The sequence below is a fragment of the Uloborus diversus genome, chromosome 7, assembly GCF_026930045.1.
Source record: "Uloborus diversus isolate 005 chromosome 7, Udiv.v.3.1, whole genome shotgun sequence".
In the NCBI taxonomy this organism is placed as follows: Eukaryota; Metazoa; Arthropoda; class Arachnida; order Araneae; family Uloboridae; genus Uloborus; species Uloborus diversus.
This window is the reverse complement of record NC_072737.1, coordinates 124882012-124890584: the sequence shown is the minus strand read 5'-3', so window position 1 is coordinate 124890584 and position 8573 is coordinate 124882012.

The following is an 8573-nucleotide window of genomic DNA, read 5'->3' as shown; positions in this document are numbered from 1 at the left end:
AAAAAAAAGAAAAGAAAACTGTGAAATGTACAATAAAGCTAACATTGATAAATTTTTTATGTGCCTTGAAAGAAGGATACTAATGGTTACAAGTCCTAAAGGCACATCCACTGTTAAAAAAAACCTGAAAGTTCAGGTAGTTTTCTGACTGATTTTAACAGAATATTTCCGTAACGCTTCAAAACTTATTTTTTCCTTCCAACAACAGAAATATCACGAAAGGAAGTGATGAAAACAGAATTTTTCCATTTCTAGGGTTGCCGCTGTGCTATACTTTGTTAGTATTCTGATTAGCCTTCAAGTTATGATAAACATCGCTTTTTGATAGTACTTATTAAATCGCACTGTTACATGTTGTTAATTAAAAGCTTATTTATAATAACAACTCAGATGCCGTAGAAAAAACAGATAGCTTGCTATTTCATGTCTGGAAAGCAATATACTAGTACTATGTCGAAACTGTTTTTACGCCTTTGGGCTTTGTAAGTTTGGAAAAATGTTTGCGCCATTTTCAGACAGGCAGATGTGTTTTGATCGCCTTGGTGATTTGATGTGGGTTTTACTGAGTCAGTATTAGAATATTATTGCGGTGTATTATTTTGCTCAATACTTCGAAATTCTATTCGTTAGACGACGTTCGTCGTCGTCGACGACAATTCTATTCGTTAGTCATATTGTGTGTTCCAGCGGTGAGAATAGTTTTAGGATCTCGTGTTATCCATTTAAAATAAAGGCTATTGGATTACTTGTGTCCAGATGCAAAGGAGACACTTAAATTTAGCACCGCTGGTCACATGTAAGTATTGTTGAATATCTTTGTACATGTTAATATACAAATGTATTTTCCTTGTTAATGTGCATTTGATAGAATTCCGATGTAGCTGATTTAGAAATTATAGAACTATTATAAAGTTACTGTTTTTGCTCTAACGCGTTGTATTCTTGAAAGTCATTAAAAAGTTAAATGGTCAACATTTCGTATCAACCGGAGATTATCGTGGTGTGCGAGCAAGACAGAAAAAATCACTCAGTTTTTTTTTTTTTTTTTTTGACAGATTGAAGGTAAACATTTTGAATCTCTAAATAAAAGTATTTCTTGCTGTTATATTTTTTGCGAAAAGGCATAGTAGATTGTTAATCTTTGAAAATACAATTACAATTTTGACAAGAATAAGTTTTCTTGACTATTTAGAAATCTGGAAACATTCATTACTCCTTTCGGGATTTCATTTATAATAAAAAATATAAATTATTTAATTTATTTCCTTAGGATCTCATCCAACAACTTATTTGAGATTATTGCAAGTTTCTTGTAAAAACATTTCGGGTAAAACGAACTGATTGATATGTTTAGCCTAAGTATAATGCTTATGCACTAAAAATCTATGTTGCTACTCCAATGAGTGAAAAATGCGGAAATCACCGAGGGGGGGGGGGGGATATACATCATCTGAGCAAAAAATTCTTCACGTGTATGTCAATGATTCTGTTTTTAAACACAGTAAATTGGTATGCGGTACTCTCCATCAGGTATATTATTCCATGATAAAGTTAACCGGTTTTTGATGGTATTTTATTTGATTCATTCTGCAAATAAAAATATTCTATTTTTCAAGTATGCTTTTCCATGCCACACCAGAATATGTACGAGGAGATGTGGAATTAAATATCGAACAGTATCAGCATCAAAAATTGGTGTTATATTTAAATCCACTAATTTCCTTGCTGGTACTTTTCGATTATTTTTGTTCATCTGAAGGTGCAAATTTCGAGATAGATGCCTTGAAAGGTAAGTTACCAAGCAAAAATTTCACTTAAAATATATGAGTAATAAATACAAATTAAAAAAATAATAGTTTTTGAATAGTTAACTATTTTTCTATTATATATCATTTTAAACATAGGATAGAAAAACGAGAATGAAATTTCAGTAAAATACGTGAAAATGAGAAACGAAAAAATAGCGCAACGAAAAATCAAGAACCGAAAGTTCTGTAAAGACACAGAAAATATAAAAACGGAAAAATAGATGAACGGAAAATTTAAAAACGGAAAAATAGATCAACGGAAAGAAGAGAAATAGAATTTTCGTTAAATCACGGAAAATTTATAAATGGAAGAACAGAACTAAACGGAGAAATGAGAAATGGAACTTCTGTTTCACGGAAAATAATTTAATGGAAACGTAATATTTACGGCAACTTTGCTGCCGGTACTTTATCCGTTATTTTCAGGAACTTTTTTTAACAGTGTCTTTAGGCTTTTATACTGACAACATATGTAGAAAGGACGCGAGAAAAGGGAGGAATCGGGTAAGTTTCTCCGAAAAATTTTCGAAATCGGTTGATTTATATCGGCTATGGGAGGTGGCGGAAGGGGTTCTAGTTCCCTTGCAGGCTATATTTTCAAAATTGATGTCAAAAACCACAATTTTACAGTTTTCGGTAAAGTTAGATTAGAGGGAAATGAAGGGGTTATCCCACGCGATTTTGTTTTCTTTCTGTTTTTTCTTTTTCTTTCTTTTTTTTTTTTCAAAATTAAAAGGAATTTTGCGATTCACTTTTGGAATTTTTCGACATTAAAATGTTAAAAATGTAATCTTATAATATGTTTAAAAACATTAAAAGGAAAGGTGACAGGCTTCTCTAGTGTTCCCCCCAAGATTTTCAGGAGGCACCGTGACCTTACGTTTTTAGCTAACCCTTGCCCTTTAACTTAATCAACCCTCCTTACCCCTTACAAGGTTCAGCAAAACTTCACATAAGTAAAAAAATTTTTAAGCCTATCCTTGAAACGTCACTCCCTCATTTCAATCATTTAAAGAATTTGATTGGAATGTCTCTGGATGTTTTTAGCATTATTTTTAAAAACTGAACTTTTATCTGAAAACGCACTGCTCCTTTTTTGGTCTGTGGTATTTTTTTCTGAAATTGAAATCAATTTTAATCTGTAGTATAAATAAAAGGGTTACGGAGCTATCCCATGGAAATTTCTATAATGGAAATTTTAAGCTATCTTTAATGACTTAAAAGGCATGGCGAAGGTTCGAAAACTTAGTCTGAAATCTTTTCGATATTTAAGTCTGAAAAACACAATTGAGAGACTTGATGCAAGAACCAGGTAAGTCCAGACTCACCTACTTTTGGTGAGATCCAGAAATAACATCATTGTCCAATATAAACTCGATGTCATCTTTCCCATATTATTTACTACAAAGAAGAGGTCTGATCTTACATTTCTGTCTCGTTGTTGCACCAATTGGAACATCTATATTGTTACAAATTCTGTAAATAGTAATTATTGTAGTAACGTAACCTGTAAATAGTTTCCCGTAATGAATATACAACCCCTTTACATTCGGCTGAAGTAAACGACCCCCTATTTCCTTTTTTTTCCATTGATAAAATTTGATAACGGTCTACGCATTTCGAGAAGCAGTAAGAATGTTGTGGAAACTTTTCGATGTTTATAAAAGCGTCCCGCGTGATAAAAAGTTCAGTTTCGATTGAGAATTTGTACTGAGTGTGTATTAGCTCTTTTTATTGCGAGGCATTTCGATGTGTTGTTTTCGTATTTGGAAGTAAATACGTGTGTAACCGTTGAGTTTACGGTGCTGAGTGATACTTGTTTAATTGCTGAAGATTAATTTAGCGGTTGTTAACGATTTCTCTTGTACATAGCGTAAATAAAGCTCCTGTGTTTTTATCAATTGTGTCGTCCTTTCAAGAAAGTTGGAAGTCTCGCCGGATCCGTTACAATTGGCGCCCAACGTGGGGCTACTTCAGGACTTTCTTGGAGTAAGTGTGACTTTGGACTTTTTTTTCATAAAGACTTTTTTTGAATTAGGACTTTATTTTTATGGTGATTACTCGCGCAATGGATAAACAATTAGAACAACTTCTTGACGCAATCAACTCTGTGAAGAGTGATATGGCGGCTAATCAAGAACAATTAAAAAATGAATTGGCGGCTAATCAAGAACAATGGAAAAGTGATTTAATGGTGCTGAAAAATGATTTAGCTTCTAACCAAGAGGAAATTAAAAACGACCTTACTTCGGTAAAGACTGTGATGGAAAATAAATTTAATGAGATAGAGCATCGAGTTGATGCTTTTGATGAAAAACTTGAAACAGTAGAAAACCGTATCGCAACAGTTGAAAATCATGTGGATGAGAAAATTAAAAACATGGAAAGGAGATTGGCGACCGCGGAAAGCAGCTCTGTACAGTTTGGCGCTCCCACATCGGTTGCTCGACCGTCCATTAAACTTGCCACATTTGATGGGAAAACTTCGTGGCAGGTTTACAAAACTCAATTCATGATAGTGGCGGAAGCGAACGGATGGGACTCTGCTACCAAGTCCTGCCATCTTGCAGCATCCCTGAGAGGTGACGCAGCGGATATTCTTCAGATCCTTCCGGACAGCCAGCGCCTGGATTTCGCCGCCTTCACATCTGCGTTGGAGCTTCGCTTCGGTGAGAAGTGCCAGAAAGATTTCAGCCGACTCCAGTTGAAGTCCCGTTTCCAGAAAACCGGGGAAACCCTGCAAGAGCTAGCGACGGACGTCGAGAGACTGTCTCATCTTGCTTTTTGCGACTGTCCTGCGGATGTTCGAGACAACCTGGCACTCAACTACTACATCGACGGGGTTCGAGATCCGGAAATCCAGAAAGCTCTACGGATGGCGGATGTTAAAGACCTGAATTCTGCTGTTGTGTATGCGATGAAGTTGGAGGCCGCCCAGCAAGCAACCCGCAAGGATCGCCATTCAATCCGTGGCGTGAAAACTGATGAGCCTGATCCGGATTCGTCACGCTTTGCTGAACTGGAAAAACAAATAAAAGAAATTGCAGGAATCCTCAAAAGGACTTCAGCTCCCAAGGACCAAAATGGACAATCACTTAAGTGCTGGAAATGTGGCGGCGAGGGTCATTTACGAAGAAACTGTGAAGCTCGTCAAGAAACCAGAGGGAAGAGCACCTCTCCCTCGCAGGTCCAGGAAAACTAAGCCATGGCAATCTCGCGGGGCGGAGGTCGCCAAATTGGAATGAGCCCCATCTTAAAGTTTTCCAGATTTCATCGACGAGTGGTGGCAGTAATGGACTGTTTGTTTACGCATATGTAAACGGGTTTCCCTGCGAACTGATTATTGACATTGGAGCCAATATTACAATCATTAGAACAGATGTGGCTTGTCAATTTGGACTCAACATTCTATGGACGCCGCCTTGCGGTACCCTCCAAACTGTGACAGGTGACAAGATCGAGATTGAAGGTAAAGTGAACTTGGAAATTGTGTTTGGAAATGCCACTTACCATCATACGGCATTCGTTGCTGCTATCACAGACCCCTTCATTCTCGGATCGGACTTTTTAAAGAAGTATAACTTCAACTTCGACTTTAAGACTAATGAGCTGCACTCGATGAGAGAAGACATAGCCATCTTCAACGCTGAAAATGATGTAAAATACGCTCATCAAATAATAGCCCAAACAGATTCATCGACTCCCTCAAGGTCAGAATCATTAATACCTGGCTCCATTGAAGAAAGCAATAGTTTTCGATTTGGACTCATTGAATACCCTAACCTAAGCAATAACCTAAAAGGAGTGCTGGTAGCATCTACGCTTGTGGACCTTTCTAAGGATGTAATTCCTGTGAGAGTCGCCAACGTGAGTGAAAGGCCAAGGAATATCCGGAAAGGTGAAGTGTTAGCAACCTGTACTAAAGTAAACAGCATCATTAGAAGAATCAATTTCCCCGAGACTGTGTCTTCTGAGTCCTTGACATCGAAGTTAATTGGGAGTGCGCCATTATCGAAAGATCAAAGAACTGCTGCGGAACAATTAGTGGATGACTTCAAGCATCTGTTTTCATCTGCATCGGAGGATGTTGGTCGTACGAATTTAACGCAGCATAGGATTTACACTGGAGAACACCCCCCTATTAAACAGCATCCAAGACGATTACCATTCGCCAAGAAGGAAGCAGTTGAGACCCTCCTGAAAGAGATGAAGTGGAATGATGTAATCGAACCGTCATCCAGTCATTGGGCTTCTCCCATCGTCTTAATCCGAAAGAAAGATGACTCCACCAGATTTTGTGTCGATTACCGACGGCTGAATGAAATCACCAAGAAAGACACTTACCCTCTTCCACGGATAGACGACACCTTGGACACTCTTTCCGGACACAAGTGGTTTTCGATCCTGGACTTGAAGAGCGGCTACTGGCAGGTTGAAATACACCCTGACGACCGAGAGAAGACAGCGTTTACAACTGGACAAGGCATATGGCAGTTTAAAGTGATGCCCTTCGGCCTCTGCAATGCACCAGCTACTTTCGAGCGTCTTATGGAGACAGTGTTAAGAATACTTTCCTACGAATCTTGTCTGGTCTACTTAGACGATATGATCATCGTGCGACGCAGTTTCGAAGAACATCTGGCAAATCTTAGGAAGGTGCTGCAAAAGCTTAAGGAAGCCAATCTGAAGTTAAGCATGTCCAAATGTAATTTGTTCCGCCGGGAAGTGAACTATCTTGGTCACATCATCTCTTCTGAAGGTGTACAAACCGATCCAGAAAAGGTATCTGCGGTCAAGAGTTGGAGTCGTCCCGAAAACATCCATCAGCTGCGAAGTTTTCTGGAGCTCTGCAGGTACTACAGGAAGTTTGTAAAGTGTTTTTCCAACATTGCACGACCTTTGCATAAGCTGACGGAGAGCAAGCAAAAGTTTGAATGGTCCAAAGAATGCGAAGATGCATTTCTACGACTGAAGGAGGCTTTAACATCAATGCCTATCCTCAGCCTGAAAAATCCTTCGTCCTGGACACTGATGCGAGCCACGAGGGCATCGGAGCTGTTTTTTCCCAAGAAATTTCCGGCAATGAACATGTCATCGCTTACTGGAGCAAATGCTTATCAAAGTCGGAGCGAAATTACTGCGTCACCAGAAAGGAGTTACTGGCCATAGTGAAAGCTGTAGAACACTTCCATCATTACCTCTACGGCCGAAAGTTTCTGCTTCGGACAGATCATGCCTCGTTAACTTGGCTTTTGAACTTCAAGAATCCAGAAGGCCAGATAAACAGGTGGATACAGCGGCTCCAGGAGCATGCCATGGAGATCAAGCACCGAAAAGGGTTGTCTCACTGTAATGCAGACGCTTTATCAAGGAGACCCTGTCCTGAGAACTACCGCTATTGTTCCCGAATCGAGAAACAGTATGGAACGACTAGCCCTACCGCCTATCAGGTGACAGTAACTCCAACATCATCAGAAGCTGAACCATGGAGTGATGACCAAATTCGAAAAGATCAACTTGAAGACCCCGACATAAAACCAATTTTGGAGTTCATGGAAAGTGACAGTCGACGCCCTAGCTGGCAGGACGTTTCCATCTTCAGTTCTGCAACAAAAAGATACTGGGCTTTATGAAACTCGCTCCATTTACAGAACGGCGTGCTACACCGAAAATGGGAATCTGACGACGGCAAAACATCTAGGTGGCAGTTACTACTTCCCCGATCAAGAATTCCAGATATTCTGAAAGAAATACATAGTAGTGCGACTGGAGGACATTTTGGAGTCTTGAAAACCCTTAATAAAGTTCGGGAGCGCTTCTTCTGAAGCAAGGCGAAGGATGACGTGGAGAAGTGGTGCCATTCTTGTGACGCCTGTGCTGCTCGTAAAGGACCGAAGAAAAGAAGCAGAGGGAAGCTACATCTGTACAACGTTGGAGCTCCTTTCGAACGAATTGGGATCGACATCCTGGGTCCTCTACCAAGAACTGCTGATGGGAACAAATACATTCTTGTTTCCATCGACTATTTCACCAAATGGCCCGAAGCGTACCCCATTCCAGATCAAGAAGCTACCACCGTAGCAGAGACTCCAGTCCAACATTGGATCTCGAGATATGGAATACCTTTGCAGATTCATTCCGATCAAGGGAGGAATTTCATCTCTGCTGTGTTTAAGAGCCAATGTCAAATTTTCGGAATTGAGAAAACTAGGACAACACCACTACACCCACAATCGGACGGCATGGTGGAGAGATTTAACCGCACAATCCTGAATAATCTCTCGCTTATGGTCTCCAGAAATCAACAGGATTGGGACAAGAAGCTACCTTTGTTCCTGCTGGCCTACCGCAGTGCTGTCCACGAGACTACCGGATATGCCCCATCTCAGATGCTCTTCGGACGAGAGCTTCGGCTACCTTGTGATCTCGTCTTCGGTCGTCCTCCGGATGCGCCTGCATCGCCTGAGGAGTACATCCAGGATCTCCAGGCCCGGTTGGAAGACGTTCATAACTTCGCACGAGAGCGAATCAACATCGCGGCGGAGAAGATGAAGACCCGATACGACACAAGGTCTTTGCAGTCGCATTGGGATGGACCCTACAAAGTCCTTAACCGACTAAATGACGTCGTAGTGAGGATCCAAAAATCACCTAATGCAAAACCTAGGGTTGTACATTGTGATCGGTTAGCCCCATACTATGGCCATAGTTCATGAGTATAACGTAAGCAACCATGGTTGATAACATAAAAGTTGTAGATAATCT